At 41.3% G+C, this 20,006-nt stretch overlaps 1 protein-coding gene and 1 long non-coding RNA gene across 3 annotated transcripts in view; both read right to left on the bottom strand.

Moving 5' to 3' along the window:
- LOC127983865 (meprin A subunit beta) overlaps positions 1–20,006 on the bottom strand; it is a 163,470-nt gene that overhangs the window by 128,307 nt on the left and 15,157 nt on the right. The gene's annotated exons all lie outside the window — the stretch shown is intronic.
- LOC127983878 (uncharacterized) lies at positions 772–2,051 on the bottom strand. The gene is made up of 2 exons (XR_008160507.1): positions 1,900–2,051; positions 772–1,864 (listed from the first exon to the last, which is right to left on the bottom strand). It is a non-coding gene; the product is annotated as an uncharacterized LOC127983878 (long non-coding RNA).

Raw genomic sequence — 20,006 nt, 5'->3', positions numbered from 1 at the left:
TACCGCAGATTTTTCATCAACAGTTGGCCGTGAAAGACTTTTTCGTTCTGGGTTGTTGTTGAACAGGTGCTTGTCATCTCTGATGTGGTGCACCAGGTGATCACCGGCCTTCCGTTCTGTTGATGGTCACAGCGAGCAAGACTCAGCTTTGTGGTCACCTTCATGTAAATTGTCTTGAAGGAACTCTCTTAGTTGTTCCATGACTTGTTCCGTGTCTTCAAATGGTAAGCGGTCATGTTCTTGTGCATACTCAGCACTGTGCATGTCTGAGTGGTGCTGAGGTGGGTTTTGTTGTCGCTTACCCACACGAGTTGCTCTTGGATGAGTCAGCTGATTACCTTTGGATATCTGGTTAGGTTTCCAGATGTTCTTATCCTTTTGGTTTCTTGAGAAGCGTGGCTGGTCCCTTGGATTTTCCAGCAGTTGGGCTGAAAGCGGTCGTGGATATGGGCGTCACGTTCTCTGTGCTCTTGATGGAAGACTCTGGTGTTGTGATGCCACTGGGTGTCGTCCAGTGCAAGGCTTGAGTCTTTGTTGACAGAGTTCAAGAGTGTGGATGTTTTGTTACCTTTCTTTGAGGCCAACTTCTGCTTGTTATAGGCCTTCTGTGTTAGGTCACGCAACTGTTGGATGGTCATGGAGTTCGGACAGGCCATGACACCTAGATGGTGACTGACTCCGGGGTGCAGATTCTTTAGGAAGAGGGTTTTGAAGTTACAACGTAAGGATACAACGTAATCTACTAGTCAATAATTACAGAGTAAGACAGAATAGAATCAAAATGTAACAATTTATTTACAGTCAGGTAGATATGTATTTTGCCAATTACATATCCAATTGAAACACATCAAATCATATCAATACAAAACATCAAATTCTCAAAGATGAATCTAAAAGTAAAATATGCATACCTGACCTTAGAAAATACATAGTATGAAGTGAAGAGACACACAACACACTACGGGCTTTCTGGCTACAGAAATCGCCCTGATCCTTTTGCTGCAATCCTTTAAATACCTCAGACCAAGACAAACATCCCCCGAGATGAAGACATAAACAATTGGAATTTGCATTACCTCAGGTCCCAAGCCTGGGTGGTTTTACAACTCAATGGGAACAGGGGGTAATTTACATGGAGGGCCCTAGGAAAGGACACTCCCATTACAGTAATCAAGATATCTCTTGACTCTTCACATCTGTATTATCTTCTAATCTACTTTTGTGAGAGTGAGACCATTGTACCAGTTGCACTGAGACATTTCCAATAATACTAGACATGAGTATTAGTTCACTTGCATTGACATTTTCATGTAATCATTTTGAGCAGACTGAGTAGAAGGAAGAATGGGTGAAGGGATTTATAATGAAACAAATGGCCAGAAGGGGAGGAGGTCTCCTGCTCCTCCACTCTGTGGGGTGTCTCGAAGATGCTCGTGTATGTTTGTATTGTCTGTTTCTCAGGAGATCAAAGTATCTTTCGTCTTTCGTCCTTACAGTTCCTCCGTTTGACCCCCAATGGGTCACATTCAGATGAATCCAATGGGGTCACTGTTAGATGATTGTTTATCTTCGAGATGTTATCTCAAAATTGTATTTGTGATGTAAGCAGCTTTAGAAACCTTCTGAGGGCTGTAAACATCTGCAGAACACTCAGTCTCAGCATGTGTGTGTCGCTTGAGTTTGGCAGGTGGATGAATGTCTCCAGGGTTTCTACCTGTGGTTGAGCTCTGCATGTGAGCACAGTTCAGTGGGTCAATCTGAGCCTTTACGACTTGTTCAGTTTACGTGTCATTCCTTTGTGGAGAAACCTCTGCTCCTTATGGCACCTTCTCTAGGACGGTAGTCTGACCCATCTTCGTGAATCCTCTCACCTCCAGCGGTGCAGTTTTTTAAGCAGACTTCAGTAGGTGAAGGTGTTCTCCTTGCTTACACACTGATTTGTGTGGGACACCTGAAAAGCATCTTAGTGGCCATCCAATGACTGTATTCTGATCAGCTTAATGTCATCACCCATGGAGTAAGAAATACAACTCATAAGTTAATATAAGAAAAAGAAACCCGATGAATTCATGTCAGCCAGTGCAAGTGGTACATCTGATGTTAAAAGTGGTCCTATGTAAACATAAATTTTGGTATGAATGACTCAAAGGAAATGCATCAAGAGGTCGGTAACTTGAGCATAAATTTAGAGGTATGCAATCAATAAACAAGTCATATAATGACAATAAGAACATTCAATCACAATTATGAAGGTATATACAATAATCACACTGTTAATTCAGGAATCTTCTATTGCAAGCCACTTTAGATGATCTAAGGTTTTTAAGAAGTGACTTAGAACATGATTAAAACATTTTTCTACAATGTAAATCCTAAATTCCTTGTAACATGTGTGTGTGTGTGTGTGTGTGTGTGTGTGAGAGAGAATGGGTATCTGATGTAAAGATATAAAGGCTAAGTCACAGTTGATGGTTAGGTAAAATGTTTAATTTTATAATTGATTGATATAGATGAAGTGCAGGCACTTCATATTTGATCATTTTAATAATGTTTATTGTCATTAGTGATGTGTTGAGAAACCAGGGGCCCTCTGGCTTGTCAACCACCCCAATAACTATAAATTTTAAATTGTAAAGGCTTGTCTGCCTCTGTGTTAAAAAATTTGCACCATCGATCTGTGACTTGTCGTACAAATGTGTTACAGTGTTGTTCCACTAGTTTTTTAGATAGTTGAAGATAGTATATATTTTATATATTTTGGGAATGTAATTAATTCTATTGTCCTGTGTGTGTGAGGCTATCTGGTTCTGTCAGTGTGATGATGGACAATAGATCTTTAGCGGAGTACCATGTTTGTGATCTAAGCCATCATTGTCTTCTGATTGTAGTGTACAGACTGGATAGTCTAGATGAGGTGATGATGCAATGGGTGAAATGTGTGTTCTATGGTCATGTCTGGGAGATGAATGGAGTCTAATCTATAGCAATCCGTGTTGCAAAAATTTAGTTCCGGTTCTAATCCGGGAGGCCATGTAGATATTTGTGTGGTGATGTTCTCCTGTGAGGTGTGAATGGCCCCTTCAAGTGTCTTCACATTCATCTCCCGCATTTCAGGTTATGTAACAATTCTGTTGTCCTGGCTTGGTGCAGAGGGGACAAGACACCCTCCTGGTATCTGTCCTCCAAAGAATTGCAGTGGTCAACCTGAGACAGAAACAGATACAAAGATAACCACAGTTAATTTTGAACTTTTCATCAGTTTAGTGTTCTGGCATGTGGAATTATTTTAACTACATTCATCCTCATGTACTGCAGTTTTTATCCAGATGTCACATGAAACGGAGTTTGGTTGGTCAGATCTGAATCACTGCTCCTGTTTCAGTGCAGTCTGAATGTGTAACACCTGATGCTGCTCTTGCAGTAGAGCCCTCACAGTCTGCTGTGTCATGAGCATTAGAGACCCCAGTTCTACTGGGGACATTTTCTAGATTAATTGGTGTTTTTATCACCCATGTCTTCATGCATTCCAATGGACCAATGTCCATGGCTTTAGTTGCTGTTGCTCTCATTAGAGTCAGATCCGTGGGCAGAAATGTGTTCTCCTGTTTTGGTGTTGTCTGTTTGACAATTGTTGTTTTATGGTGTTGTTCACACATACAGATCTCTGTGGCACATAAAAACTTATTGTATTTTACACCCCCCTCTCATTATTTTTCAAGTCAATTTAAAAGATTAAAAGATCAAATGGTGTTTTGTGGCTGTATACGACTGTGGCTTTGTGTAAATGCTGTCATGCTCCAAACAAAGGAAAGGAAGTTTTACAATTGTTATGTAAATTTGGTCCTGTTGCTGTAACGGGTAATAGTCTCTAAGAGCGAGTGTGAGGTGAGATCTGGCTCAAAATACTTCCATAAAATGTTTTTATTGTTACAAGATTAGTTGCAAAATCAGAGTTTCCATTTCCAAATAATGTTAGCCATTCTCTCTGATCAGATCAAATTTTTAGTTGGTGCTCCTCAGTGAAGGATGAATTGGTTTGCTATCGCTTGTGCCACACTATTGAAATGAAATCACACTTCCTCCCTTTTGGCACTGTGAAGCAAATCAATCTGCCACACGATTTAAGTTCTCACATGTGAGGAGAGCATTTTCATTGAGACATTTATGAAATCACACTGTGGCCACATGGCTATTCTATGCTCCTCTACATGGTTTAACTGCAGCTATACAGAAAATAGCAGAGTGTACCACTCAGGAGACAAACAAATTCAACACAGACACACATGCAACTTGAAATTGCGATGCAATTCCAGTATTAAAGTTATTCCAATTTTACACAAGACACATGGTCTAGAATGCATGTAGCATCTACAACCTTAAACCTAAGTGTTTACACACTTACAGTAAAGCAGTCATGTGTTTTTTTAAAGAATAAACTAAACTAAGCTATGTGTACATTTAGTAGCACAAACAACTATAATGTGTTTTCTATGCTCACAATGTTCAGCACAATTATAAATTTGAAAATGCAAGCAGGATTTTTGAAATTTGGATGTTTTCATATTAAACTCATTGCTATTAAACTGCTAACCCACTAGTAAGTGAAGTCAGTAGCTGAAGGCCTTGCATTAACAATGCAGTCAACTCACTAAGAGTGTTACCTGAGGTAGACTTGTTACATGTCAACCCCTGATCTTTTCCTTTAGAAAGTGATATCCTACGTTTCTGAAAATAAGGTGGAGGTCTACCCCTTCCCAGTGACCAGCACTTTCCCTCTGTATGGCCTATTTTCTGACAGGAAGAACAAAACCTGCTATCTTTGCCACAGGTTTGTTTGCTGTGTTCTCCTGAAGTTTGAGGATTTTTATGAATCTCTAATGCTTTTTTTACACCTTGCGCACTGGTCCACGACTCTGCGCTATTATGGTGCTGCATCTCCTTAAGAACTGAAATTGGCACACTATCTTGAGCAGTGGCACAGGCTTCCTCTGAACTAAAAGTTCTAGATTCATCACAGCAAGTCACCTCCTCCAAGAAGTGGACATGCTTTTCAGCCCCATTGCTTTTAGAATAATTCCCTTCTGTCATCCACTGTGCAGATGCAATGGTTTGGGGCTTTGATTTCCATCTGTTTTCTATCCTTGAACCCCAATCTACAATCGCTCTGAATGTGTTTTCGGCTGAATCTGCTCCGTTTAACAAAGCATTTTGGACTGGAGTGCCAGCATTGTTCTTTATGAGTTGTAACAATGGTTCGTGATCACGGCTTGCATTTTCTAGACCGGAATATTCTTTGTATGTCGTCCACAGACGTTCGGCGAATGTTTCAAACGGTTCATTGCTTTCCTGCTTAATTTGTAGTATCCTGCTCCAATCTGCGCTTGTTGGACCCCTTATATCTAGCAATGCCTGTTTTAATCGTTCAAAGATACTTTCGTCAGTTTCGTTATTGTTTCGCTTGATTATGTCTCCAGATTTCATTTGAGGGGTTAATTTAGATCGGAGTTCTTCAGGAATGGTTAAGAGTGCGATTTGCCATACATCCCTAGTTTCCAATTTATACACTGTGGCTTGTAGCATCAGTGTTTCCCAATAGGGTTGGAATGGCCCTCTTCTGGGCATCATTCCCACGATCTGTTTGTGTGTTGTACACTCTTTGCATGTTAATGGGCGGCTAATCATGGTTATTTCATCGTTTGTATTTGTTATGGTTTTGAGTACAGCAATTTTAACTGATTTGGAGGGTTTTTTGCTGGATTTTGCTCTGGTTTTAATCGGACTTCGCTGATTTTGTTCTCCGTGTCTCTGAATGGGATCATTATTACAGCAGTCTTCAAGAGCTGATATATAATTATTGCCGGTTTGGAGTTTCTTTTGAAGCCCTTCGAGTTTTCTTGACATCTCACTCTGTCTTGCCCAACCTTGTCTTTCAAATGTAAATGCCTCGACCTGTGCTCTTAGTTTTTGCAATTCTTCAGAGTGCCCTTTTTCAATTTCTTTGATGCTTGTTATTGTTCGTGTGTTTTCAGCTATAGTCTCGAGGTCATTTTTACGAAGCAGGTAGACGATAGCAGTTGGGATATTCTTATATTTCGATTTAGATGCCAATTTTTTGCCCTCGGCCAAAAACCAAGCTACAATTTCGTTGTTTTTCCATTTAAGATTGAATCCTTTATCGTTTAAACTAAGAAGTGTGTCTTTTATTAGTAATGCTTGAATTTCCATGATCTCCTGATCTACACTGTCACTGTATTGTCCCTGAAAAGCCATGTTTCCCGGTTAATTCTCCCCCCACCGGATTTCTACAGTCTCCGGTCTAACAATGGGTATGTCGACCCGTTCTAAAAATGTGTCTGTATGTGAAATGCAAAAATCTTTCCCTCAACACTTCTAATAAGAAAAAGGAATGAACTTACCGCAGTAGTTGTAGACAGGGAAGAAGCTCAAACCTTATATCTTCAGAGAGAATCGATTTGAAATTAGTGTTGGAAAGACGTCACTCGCATAATTAGGGAGATCACGTCGGGGTCACCACTTTGTAAGGTCCACTCGGCCCAAGGAAGGTATCTGGTGCTGGATGAAGGTTTCCTGCGTTTTCTGTCTTTCAGTGCGTAGAGTTATTCATTTTAGGTTAAACTCAAATCTGACTACATTTTATTATTTAATCTGACTCCATTTTAGTATGACCTCGAATTTAGGTTGAAATGCAAATTGGTTGTATGCCTTTTTAATTAATATTCTTCTGACATTTGATTATTCTAGTTAACTCTATTTTTATATTAACTCATTCATTCGGGTGCTCATGTTGCTAGCAAGGATACAACGTAATCTACTAGTCAATAATTACAGAGTAAGACAGAATAGAATCAAAATGTAACAATTTATTTACAGTATTTTATTTTGCCAATTACATATCCAATTGAAACACATCAAATCATATCAATACAAAACATCAAATTCTCAAAGATGAATCTAAAAGTAAAATATGCATACCTGACCTTAGAAAATACATAGTATGAAGTGAAGAGACACACAACACACTACGGGCTTTCTGGCTACAGAAATCGCCCTGATCCTTTTGCTGCAATCCTTTAAATACCTCAGACCAAGACAAACATCCCCCGAGATGAAGACATAAACAATTGGAATTTGCATTACCTCAGGTCCCAAGCCTGGGTGGTTTTACAACTCAATGGGAACAGGGGGTAATTTACATGGAGGGCCCTAGGAAAGGACACTCCCATTACAGTAATCAAGATATCTCTTGACTCTTCACATCTGTATTATCTTCTAATCTACTTTTCACGAGTTCACCCTTACATCTAATCTGAAGGCAAATAGTAGGCATATTTTGGCGTGCTGTCCTGGGGGAGGGGTCCGGGCCCGGAGCATAGCCCGAACCCAAATAACTCCCCCTATCCCAATTTGGGATAAATAGATTAGAAGTGAGGAGTTGGGGTGGAGGAGGGTTGCCGAAAAACTGTCGTGGGACAGGAGGTAGGAAGACTGGATATATATACGCGTGCGTGCTATAAGATGATTAGCTAAACGAGATGCACCTGTACCAAATTGGATGATTATCTGATCGTGCTTCTCCCGAACTTTGTTAATAAAACCACATTTCACGAGTTCACCCTTACATCTAATCTGAAGGCAAATAGTAGGCATATTTTGGCGTGCTGTCCTGGGGGAGGGGTCATAGCCCGAACCCAAATAACTCCCCAAAAGAAGCTTAAAGCCATAGCATAGCAGCCAGGGAGATAAAATTTAGTTGCCCCCCAAAATATGCGTGTTGGGAAGAAAATGCAGAGCGACCTGGAGAGCCCGTGCAGTGTTCGACGAGAGCTGCGGCTCGCAACGTCTTACCAGCGAGCCCTCCATGCCGCTTATGGGAGGAGCACAATGCCAGATATCAAGAAATGAGGGACTCTTGCTGCCTCCGAAGGGAGCTGCGGCTCTGCTGCACCGGAAGGGAGAGTCCCTCTTGCGGCTGAGTACGAGGCGCGGTTTGTTGCATCTGATGGAGGGCTCTCACTGCGACTGAAGGGAGCCAGCGACTGTATCCCATCGGGAGGGAGATCCCTGGCCGCCATAGAGTATGCAACATAACTCGGACGGGGGGTTCACACTGCGACCGAAGGGAGCCGTGGGTCTGCTGCACCAGAAGGGAGAGCCCCGTCAGATGCTAAATAGGCAATGAGATTCGAGCCGCGGTTTGGCGCGTCGGATGAAGGGCTCCTAATGCAACCGAAGGGAGCCAGCGGCTGTACCCCATCGGGAGGGAGATCCCTAGCCATCGTGGAGCATGCAACATAACTCAGATGGGGGGTTCACACTGCGACCGAAGGGAGCTGTGGGTCTGCTGCACCGGAAGAGGAGCCCTAGTCCGATGCTGAGAAGGCAAAGAGACGCGACTGTTGGAGGGACTCCCGCTGCATCCGAAGGGAGCTGCGGCTCTGCTGCACCGGAAGGGGGAGTCCCCCATTGCGGGTTTATGGAGGCACGGTTTTTTGCCTCTGAGGGTTCTCCCAGCCTCCGTAGGGGGTTCGCAACTCTGCAGCAGGAGTGCTGCCCCGGAGGGGAGAGCCCTGATTGACGCTAACTAGAATACGACTGTTGGAGGGACTTTTGCTGCGTCCGAAGGGAGCTGCGGCTCTGCTGCACCGGAAAGGCGAGTCCCCCTTGCGATGCGAGGCATGGCTTGATGCGTCTGATGGAGGGCTCTCACTGCAACCGAAGGGAGCCAACAGCTCTATTCCCCCGGGAGGGAGAACCCTATCCGCCCTTGAGCATGCAACATAACTCAGACGGGGGGTTCACCCTGCGACCGAAGGGAGCCGTGGGTCTGCTGCACCGGAAGGGAGAGCCCCATCAGATGCAGAATAGGCAAGAAGATTCGAGGAACGGTTTGATGCATCGGATGGAGGGCTCCTGCTGCGACCGAAGGGAGCCAGCGGCTGTGTTCCCCCGGGAGGGAGATCCCGGTCCGCCCTTGAGCATGCAACATAACTCAGACGGGGGGTTCACCCTGCGACCGAAGGGAGCCGTGGGTCTGCTGCACCGGTAGGGGAGCCCTGTCCGATACGGAGTAGGCAAGAAAACGCGACTGATGGAGGGACTCTCGCTGCGTCCGAAGGGAGCTGCGGCTCTGCTGCACCGGAAGGGAGAGTCCCCCTTGCGACTGTATAAGCGGCTTAATTTGATGCATCGGATGGAGGGCTGTCACAACGACCGAAGGGGGCCTGTGGCTCTGCTGCACCGGGAGGGATACCCCCATCTGCCGCTGAGCGCGCAGCGCAACTCAATGACAGATGAAAGGCTCACACTGCGACCGAAGGGAGCCACTGCCCAGCTGCACCGGAAGGGAGAGCCCTGTCCGATGCTGAAATAGGCAAGGAGATTGTAACGATGGCTGGAGGGCCCTTACTTTGGCCGAAGAAACGATAACTGAGAGGCTTCTATTATTCAAGTACACAACATGATTTAAGGAGGAATATATAATTTTTTTTTTTTTTTTTTTTTTTTTTTTAAATGTCTGATGAACAACAACCGAGGGCATCTATCGGATTATGTGAGAGGCCCCTTTTGAGCTGCTTAAGATTAGGGCTGAAACGATTCCTCGAGTAACGCGATTACAAAAAATGATGTAGGCAAATTCCTCTGCTTCGAAGCCTCTTTTAATTTATTCTAAATCTCACGTCGGGTTCTTTCGCAATGAATTTTTTTTTTTTTTTTTTTTGAATGAATTAATCAAAATAGGTAATTGCACTTACATCCGATTCACGAATTAATATCTCTAAATATTAAGACGGAACAGTGTTTAAATGTAAATCCTGCATGTTCTGTGTGTCTCTGTTAATGAATGGAGCAGGAGCGCGACTTCCTTTTTCACACACACACTGAAGCGCGCATTACTCTCACGGTAATTTCTGCGTCTGCTGTCTCACTAAATGAGGACTTGAACACATGAACAACATCTCCAGAACTGCTCTGACAGTCAGTTCATGAGCATTTGACTTTAAGTAAAACTAGCGTCACATCACATACACAGAACTGAAAAGGTACGTCAACCCGACTAAATAAAGGTCCGGGGTCCTGACATTTTATCCTACCCATCAGATTTACTGTGCATGCGCACATCAGTATAATTAAGCAACAACACATTTTGTTACTCGATTAATTTTTTTTTTTTTTTTTTTTTTTTTTTTTTTAAACCAGAGTCGTTGATGAAATGAGGGTCCATCGTGAATTTAGATTGGGCGTTCCGGAGTTAGACAAAAGCGAGCCTGATGAGGTTGAATTGGAGAATGGACATAAAATATATATTTTTATTTATTTATTTATTTATTTATTTATTTATTTATTTTTGAGGCTCTTGCGGCAGCGAGAATTGCGGCAGTAGGGAAGGATGGAAAGGGCTCCTGCGGGAGCAGACACTGCTGCGGCAGTGGTGAAATATAGGTAGAGGCTCCTGCGGGAGCAGACACTGCTGCGGCAGTGGTGAAATATAGGTAGAGGCTCCTGCGGGAGCAGACACTGCTGCGGCAGTGGTGAAATATAGGTAGAGGCTCCTGCGGGAGCAGACACTGCTGCGGCAGTGGTGAAATATAGGTAGAGGCTCCTGCGGAAGCGGAGACTGCTGCGGCAGTGAGGAAAAAACAGAAAAGGCTCCTGCAGGAGCGGACAATACTGCGGCGGTGGGGAGATATAGAGAAGGCTCCTGCGGGAGCGGACAATGCTGCGGCGGTGGGGAGATACAGAGAAAGCTCCTGCGGAAGGATGGCTGAATAGAGGATTGACCATTACAGATAGATAGGGCATGTTAGGAGAGTTAGCTATGGTAGATTAGGAGTTTTAGTGAAAGGGGATGAGCTGGCGTTAGAGGGGTTGGCTGAAGATAGATATATAAATAAATAAAATAATCGGCCTGACCAATAATAGGTCTTGGTACCCTCTGCCTTCTGGCAAATCTGGAGCTGGAGGCCACTGAACAGAAAAATGGTTAGTAGCATGAGGGAGCGGAAGAGTTGAGGGCGCGTTTACGAATGGAGGCGGCCTCACGTTTGCTTCAGCTGCTGTAGCTGTGGGTCGTGGGAAGGGGCTGGGGTGTGTGATGTCTTGAAGAACCTGTGTAGCCTGCACTGCTAGCAGAAGTAACAGGATGGAAATACTGAGATGTGCAGGCCCGTGTTGCAAGTAAAAGTAGCTTCATGCTTGCTTTGGCTGCTGTAGTTGTTGGCTGATTTGACAATTGCTCAAACCTTGTCTGAATTAATACAGTCCTGTTGGAAAAGCATCTTTTCCTCTTGTTTTGGCCTTCGGGCCCTTTTAAACAGCCTCCGGAGCAGATAAATTTGGGATGCTGTTTTCCTGTTGTAGTATGGACTGTGAAAATAGAGGCTTTGAAACAATGTAGCATGTTTAGTTTTATAAACCATTGTACCAATAGACATGTCTATAGCAGTAACGTTAATTGCAGTAATTCAAATTCAAGCCGTTTCTAAAGACATTTACTTTGCATGCTTTTCATATAACAGTCCTAAAAAGACGATAGAAAATTTACTCACACTTGTTGTTCTGCAGCCAAACACGAGGCAGTAGCGTGAAAAATTCTGAATAATCATGCCAGTAAATGGTGAAATATGTCCCTAAATAATTGATCCTGCCGGAATAATTGCATGAAACTTATGTCTGTATCATCTCAGTGAGGTTTAAACATGCACAGTAAAGCAAATGTAATGTCTTTAGACATTTCGGTGTGGATGACAACTCTGCAAAAAGCCTTTGCTTCGTGGTTAAAAAGTGGCATCGTCATCGGACAGAGTTAAGTCATAACGCCGTTTAACAAATTTTGGCGTCTTCATAAGCGCATTCTATATATAACGTCTATTTAAATTGTTCAGATGAGCAAATCACGAGGTTTTCTTGCATGATTAGCATTTTAATTGTTTGGTCAGACGGTTCATATATTGATCTATATATTCACGTTCATAAATCGGGGATTAAACGTGGAATTTATCTTTTGTATGCTAAATATGTAAACAATATGTGCACAGTACCTATAACTTACATTTTGCAAGATTGACATGCTAAATGGCTAACTGACCCGGTTTACTCTCATCTTAACAAAATTGATAAGAGTTCCTTGCGTTTACGAACGACATGTATCTGTTTAATCAACTCGACATGTATACCGGTTTAGTCCTTTCGTTCACGAATGAGAGCTCTCGATCTCTGAGACTCATATGAAACTCGCTCATTGTGGATGACAACTCTGAAAAATTCTTCATGAATGAGTGTAAACCGAGAACGATTCGTTCGCCTAGAAGATTCATTCGAAAAAACGATTCTTTCACGAACGACATGCCACTACAACAACGCACGGTCTTCGCCGCTAGTGGAGGCAGCATCGAACTGCGCCACGGCTGAAAAAGCGAGAGAGGTTTACTGCGCTGAGAACTGGAGCACGGCTGCGATCCAGCATTATAATAGAGCCCGGTCCTGGCGAGAAAATCGTGTTGCCGAGTGAGGCGAGCTCAAGGATTTGCACGAGCTTTTGGCCACAACGTGTGGCTTGGCGAGAAGAGCAGCTGACCGATGACGCTTGTTGGTGTTCGGCGGATAGATATCTTCGTCGGAAGGAAGATTGGGCCTGTGATAAGATGACGGACAGCGTGAACCGAATGCTGACAGAGCGAACCGAATGCTGACAGACGGTCTATGCCGAAAAACTGTCGTGGGACAGGAGGTAGGAAGACTGGATATATATACGCGTGCGTGCTATAAGATGATTAGCTAAACGAGATGCACCTGTACCAAATTGGATGATTATCTGATCGTGCTTCTCCCGAACTTTGTTAATAAAACCACATTTGTGAGAGTGAGACCATTGTACCAGTTGCACTGAGACATTTCCAATGATACTAGACATGAGTATTAGTTCACTTGCATTGACATTTTCATGTAATCATTTTGAGCAGACTGAGTAGAAGGAAGAATGGGTGAAGGGATTTATAATGAAACAAATGGCCAGAAGGGGAGGAGGTCTCCTGCTCCTCCACTCTGTGGGGTGTCTCGAAGATGCTCGTGTATGTTTGTATTGTCTGTTTCTCAGGAGATCAAAGTATCTCAGGTTCTTTCGTCCTTACAATTATAAGTCTCAGTAGCGGTTATCTCAACTACAAGGCAGTGTTAATTTCGTTGACGAAGACTATGACGAAAAATATTCGTCAACTAACCTTTTTCACGGACGAAAACTAAATAAAAACTAAATAAAAAGTCAGATATGATGACGAAAAACGTGACGAAATATAACTGACACTTTAGTCAACGAATAAAAATGAGACGAAAATATATGGGAGGGACGAATGGAGAAGAGATCCAATCAGTGCGAATCTTTGAGGGTAGGTTGATCTATGCAGAAGCAGCCGAGCCATTTTAAAAAGCCGCGGCAAATGCAAGCGCAACAGCTAAACAAACGCAGCAGCAGTTACACAGAAAAGAGAACAAAGATGAGTTTGCAGAAATTCGCACAGTTTCGAGGCCGTTTTCATAACAGTTAAGTTGTTTACACAGGGAACTACACTGCAACCTTTTGAAATGCCATTGCGACCCAAATTTTTATGGGGTCGTAAATGTATGACTGATTATTTTTGTACCTACTTATGTGTAATGCTATGTTTTAATATGAGCATTTATTAAAACAGAAATGTGTATTTTAAGAATACGTTTTATAACGTGCTCCAAGCATTCAACACATCAAGTTGGCTTCAGCCCCGCGATGCGGGAAAGTTGAACTGAGCAGAGCAGCTGGTTACTCGCGTAACACTGAACCGAGCTCTCTTTCAGGACGTTTGCGTCCTCCTGCACCCTGAACGAACAAATACAAATCGCATTTTAAATAAACATAAGAAAAAGAGCGAAAAGTGAAAGAGCTCAATTCAGCAGCGCGGTGTTCAGGGAGCAAGCAGAGACGCGTCTCAAAGTCTTCTTGCTTTTGTACCGACAACAAATACATACTAAATATGTCGAAATACCCGTCTTGGAAAGTGTGTTCGAAAAAGTCTGTAGTTATGTCTTCAGTGAAAGTAAAGCGTTGGAAAGAAATCGGATGCGTATCTTTATAATGGATGCATTTGTCTCTTAAAGTGACCGCGCCTAATTTACTAGCTCTGCTGTCAGTGTCTTTAATGTATGAAAATGAAAGTAAATCACTCACTGCTCTTGATTGAATTACTTTGTAGTTTTAACAAGAATTTATCCAAAGTCAATCCGAAAATCAGATAGAATAGATTATATTGTTTTACTAGTGACTAAAAAAAAATATATATATTAGGGACCTGAGCATGTTTTGCTTAAGTGTTTCTTTCTTTAATTTCTAATGCAACCTTTTCACACCACAGACTGAACCCAATTAAGCATTGCATCAGACATTATCAAGATGAATTTGTTGTTCTGACACAGTTTAACCCTGAGTTATTGTCATATTTTATTACCAATTTCTAAACTACAGCAAATAAACTGTGATATTGTAAGAAACGTTGAAGGTGTCTGAATACATTTTGGTATGATTGTGTATTTTATTTTACAGTGAAGACTATGCAGTGCTATTTTAAATGAACAAAAAGAAACTTAAAAAAATGTAAACTTTGTGTAAATAGCACAAATAAAGAAATAGAATGAACATACAATACAAATATAATATAGGTGGTTGTCTATTTCAATAATACTGTACTTCATCTTGAAAGAATGTCATATGCATTGCATATCATTCAGGACAAATGCATATCTTTTTCAGAGAGCATGTATATTTTTCATTGAGGGCAGGCCTTATGTTTATTTTATAAATACCATTCCATAACGGACTGATGGAAACATTTAGTCAGGTCAACTAAGTTGACTTTGTTCTACTAAAAAAAAACTAGACTAAGACTAAAAGACTTAAGACTAGACTAAGACTAAAACTCTTATGATATTTAGTCGACTAAAACTAGACTAAGAATAAAACATTTCAGATGACTAAAATGTGACTAAAACTAAATGGTGTGCTATTCAAAAGACTAAGACTAAGACTAAATCCGAATTTGCTGTCAAAATTAACACTGCTACAAGGAGAGCGTTGTGTTAGTTGCTGCACAACTAATCAAACAAAATAAACTTTAAGTGAAAGAGAGTTGTCTTTCTAATTTATTTGAACTCGTAGTGAGGGATAACAATGTCTCCTTTTAGGGCTCAGGTTTGTCGTTCCCAGGCTAGGATACACAAAAGAAATGGTAAGAAATAGGAAAATAAAAAAAATTAATAAATGGGCAAAATATGCAAAAATGAAATTAAAAAGAGGAAATCAATAAGTAAAACAATAGTGGTTAAGTGTATAACCAAAATAGGAAGAGGGGTAAAACGCATTCAAATAATTAAAGGTCTGAATAGCATATATTCAGATGGGTAATAAATAAATTAGGAAGAATAAGTTTACTTAAACTTCCATAGTTCAAGGCTTAATTCTTCCTAAAATAATTAGGCCCAAAAGAGAATACTAGAAATAAAAGATCATGTGGAATGATCTGAGAGGGAAATTTTAAATGCTTCCAAATAAATTTAATGTTTCAATTAAATTTCAATTTGACAATTAATAATTGTGAGTCAGTATTTCCCTTTCTAGTAAAATGAAAATAAGTGGTCTAGTGAGAAAAGAGAGTGATAAAAAGAAAGAGACTAACAAGTGTTAGTTAAGATGTTTAAAATGGTTAAATCACGTCAGCGTTGCCCAAACACACATTATTTTACCACTGGATGGTAATGCTAAAGGCTAACCTTTGAGGCTAGTGGCTTTAGTATAGACTTCAATGTAAATGCAAATGGTTTCGTTAGCTTAGCGACACCGCGGAGTTTGTGCGCTGCGCATGCACAGTTCAGAGTTGCTCCGGAAGTACGTTAAGGCTTCCGGGTCACGGTCGTCACTATGGCAACCAAAACACATTCTAGTGGATTAGCACATGAATCGTTGCATTGTTGCAAATACAGTTAAGCATGTTACATGAAATGTCGGCTCATTTCAACACTGTACAAATAACAACACCGCCTTTCAGTTGGTTTTGCGATGTGGCACTTAAACTCTCAGTTTGTATAGAGTTAAATTTATCTTAATTCAAACAGCAGCTTCCTGCTGTAGTTAAGGGAACACAGTTATATCAATCTCAGCTATTTGAATCTCCGTGCCAGTTTTTCTGGACACAAACATAAAAGTTTTCTTTCGCTGTTGGTTCACAGTTAAAATTTACTTGATCAAGCTTTTAAAACACTCCCATTCAAAATACTCTCGGGCACACGCAGTGTTACGCGAGATTGCATTCACTTTGTGAACGGATACAAATGGGCACACATTGTTTTCTAATGTTTAACGTTAACTTAGGGGAGTCGAATATCAAATTTGATTCGGCAGTGGAACACGCACTGGCAATTAAACTATATGAAATATGAATACTGGGGCTTTGATAAATAGATTGAGGAACACGCTCAAAACTATTCTTTATTCACAGATTTATATCCCTTTTGAAACACTAACAGTTTAGCTCCGTTCAGCAAACAGTGACTGAGATAGCGTTTGAGACACTGGAACACGCAGTGAAATCAAATCAGCTATAAAACAAGGCATTACACAAATGAGGAACACGCTCAATTTCTACCTTATTGTACGATCTCAGATGTTTACTTTTAAGTTCACTTACTGCTGTTAACATTGAAGAGACGGACTTGAGTTAAAGTCTCCTCTAGCTCCTTTCATTCAAGCGGGGGGGTGGGCGCGCGCTGCTTACGTCACGCGTCACACAAACACACACACATACTCAGGTCTCGCAAGCTTCTCATCTTTCATTCCTTTAGCAAAATCAAAGATTAAATAACTTGGTTTATGCTCACAATTTAGATTAAACTGCCCGCATTCTCCACCATAATAAATGTAACGGAAACAGGTCAATTTAGCTCAAAGGGAATCATTTAAGATTTTAAAGGGAATTTGAACAGAATCACTGTTTCACAGCTGTTCACGGAGACGCGCTGTGGTTCAGTGAACGAGCCGTTAACATCAAATCTGCGCTGGATATTAATATCCAAACTATAGTGAAACACTATCAATTAGCACAGTAACAAGATTGGTAGTTTAAGACATAAACTTGTAAGCACAAAACACAAGATACTTCTCTTTTCAATATGAATAAGGCTTTATTAGATAAATCTAAGACATATAAACTAATCTAACACATAAACGCACGCACACACACATTCACACAAGTTGCAGGAAGGTCGAAAGTTAGGGAAAGATGAGTTTAAGAGAATGGAAATATGGAATCCCAAGTTCACAGCAATACGTTAAATTGCATAAACATGAACAACCATCAATCACGTAATTAGCGCTCGCATTGAGTTCCTCAATGAGGTTAAAATTATATTAGATACACCAGTAAAGGTCACAGTCTGGAGGTAAAGTTACTTGCATCTCCTGTGAAGAAGGAGCCTCGGTGAAAGGGCTATCCCGAGGTCGTTGATTGGCTGGAAGTTCAGTCTCTGAAGTGACGCCTTGGGAAGCCCGTGGTTGTTGGGCGTTGGCTGAAAGTGCAGAGTCGTGTGGCTGGTTGGAGTTCAAACGCCCAGACGAGGTCGACGTTACAAAACTTAACTCAGAACACGAAACTCTCAAAAAGAAAAGAAAAGAAATAAAGTTTGACGAGACTAGGTTGTGTTCCTTCTCATCGTGGCATAGTAGCAGCAGGCAGGCACGTTGGAACTCTTCTTCGAATTAAAATTGTTAATAATTGTTCTATTGGTGTTAATGTTGAAAGCTGTTGTGTGAACAAGTTGGTTGGTTGGTTATCTTGCTTGGTTCTTGTGGCACTAGAACTGATTTATGACTTCCTGAGGAATTCAGCTCATGTTTCAATGCACACAGCTCTGATAGACTCTTTGATTTGTCTGGTTCGACTCATTTCTGCTACAAGTGTTTAACTGATTCAAACAGAGTCAGACCATATGATGGTTGTGTTTATGTTATGACAACAAAATAAGGTTTTTATAAGACATTGATATAGTTTTGACAAAAGTATTTCATTTTGCAAATGATCTGAGGTGTTGTGCTACTTTTGTGTAGTGTTGTGCTAATTGTGTGAAGGGGTTTGAAAGACCGGGCCCTGTTTTCAAAATTGTGCTTAAGCGATTGAAAAAATCTGTAATTCTGGTCTTTTTGATACAGTTTAAGTGTGATTCTGTGTTGCCAGATAATGCTATTAAAACTAACAAAAACCAACACCTAAACAAAAACAAATCAAAATTATTTCAAATCTTTCCAACTCTTATGAGGCAATAACACAGACATTGTAGAATAAGAAAAAAACTATGTTTATTCTTGCAAGAAGATCAGATAATCATACAGAGCATCTGCACAGTGTGTGAAAAAAAAGAATATTCAACATACGTCTGCTTTTAGGGTATGCATTACAGCAAAAAAGACCCATAAAAAATAGCCCAACAAAAGCACTGCATCACCGACATTTCTGCTGGTGTAAAATTTATTCTGAAGCAATATTTTATCTGTGTTTTATTAGCTTTTACATTTATCTGCATATTTTTTATATTGACCTCAGGATGTTATTTACCTTCTAAAGTAATTTTTTTTAAATCTTGTTAAATTTATGCATCATATTTCATGTCAATTCTTACAGCTGATCAATAGATTCAATTTACACTTAGGCCCTATACAATTTTTATTCATATAATTTACATTGCACAATTAAAACTGCAATAAATGGTGTTATGAGATAAAGGTTTTAAATAAATGTAGAACATTTTTAATATGGGATGGGATAATATGCCATCTTGTGCTGTGGTGCTGGGCTGGTGGCCATCTTGTGCCGTGGCACCAGGCTGGTGGCCATCTTGTGCTGTGGCGCTGGGCTGGCAGCCGTCTTGTCTGGAGACACAGGCCTAGAGTTGGCCATCGTGTCTAGAAAGACAGGTGTGTCTGGGGAATCCCATTGAGGACGATGGTGTAGGTACATGGTGAACCCCAAAAAGTCCAGGATCTCTATCTCCTTCATCTCCCACTCAGGCACAGGGTCATCCAGGCAGGCGTTAAATAGGCCCTTCAGTGCCTCATCATTACATCCATCCCTACTGCCATCGTCCAAAATATCTGTGCTAAACCACCCACCTAACTCCCCTTTTGACGGAGGGTGATAAGGTTCAAGAACTTCCCCCTTGGCTCCTTGATGCTGGCTGGGGAACGGATACGAAATCCCACACTGCTGGATCTGGGCATGATGGAGTCCTTCTGTCACGAACGTACACACAAACAGAGAGATCCAATTGCAGTGTTTATTAGGGAGAATCCAAAAATCGTAGTCCAGACAGGCAAGAGGTCAATATTAACAAAAGCAGTCCAAAAACAAAAAACGCGGAAAAACCACTAGGGAACACGAGAAAGCAGGGACTGACATAAAACAAGGACTCCATGAAACAGATAGAAACAACCGGGTATATTTGGACAGATAAAAACGATGAAAGTTGGGACAACTGAGTGCAATTAACAGGTGTGCAATTAACCATGATGAATCAGACAAAGGCTGGTGGGAAATGTAGTGCCTGCAGTGGGGTGACTATGGGGAAGTGAAACCACTAGTGGACACCCAGGGAAACACAGATCAGACACTGTGACAATCAAGTCCTGCCGCTGTTGAATGAGACAGCAGATAAAGCAAAACTGTTCTAGAAATTATGCTACAGATTTAAGATTTTATATTAAAGGTCCTGTTTTTCGTGCTTTTTTGAAGCTTTGATTGTGTTTACAGTGTGCAATATAAAATGTGTTCATGTTTCGCGTGTAAAAAAAACACAGCATTTTTCACACAATTCACCTATCTGTATACCGCTTTTTTTCACTGTCATAAAAACGGGCTGATGACTTCCTTGTTCAATAAAGTCCCTACGTAATGATACGTAAATACGTAATGAGTTCT

This window comes from Carassius gibelio, chromosome B20 (assembly GCF_023724105.1).
Source record: "Carassius gibelio isolate Cgi1373 ecotype wild population from Czech Republic chromosome B20, carGib1.2-hapl.c, whole genome shotgun sequence".
Lineage (NCBI taxonomy): Eukaryota > Metazoa > Chordata > Actinopteri > Cypriniformes > Cyprinidae > Carassius > Carassius gibelio.
The sequence above is the reverse complement of the archived record's forward strand: the minus strand, read 5'-3'. Positions and strand labels throughout refer to the sequence as shown.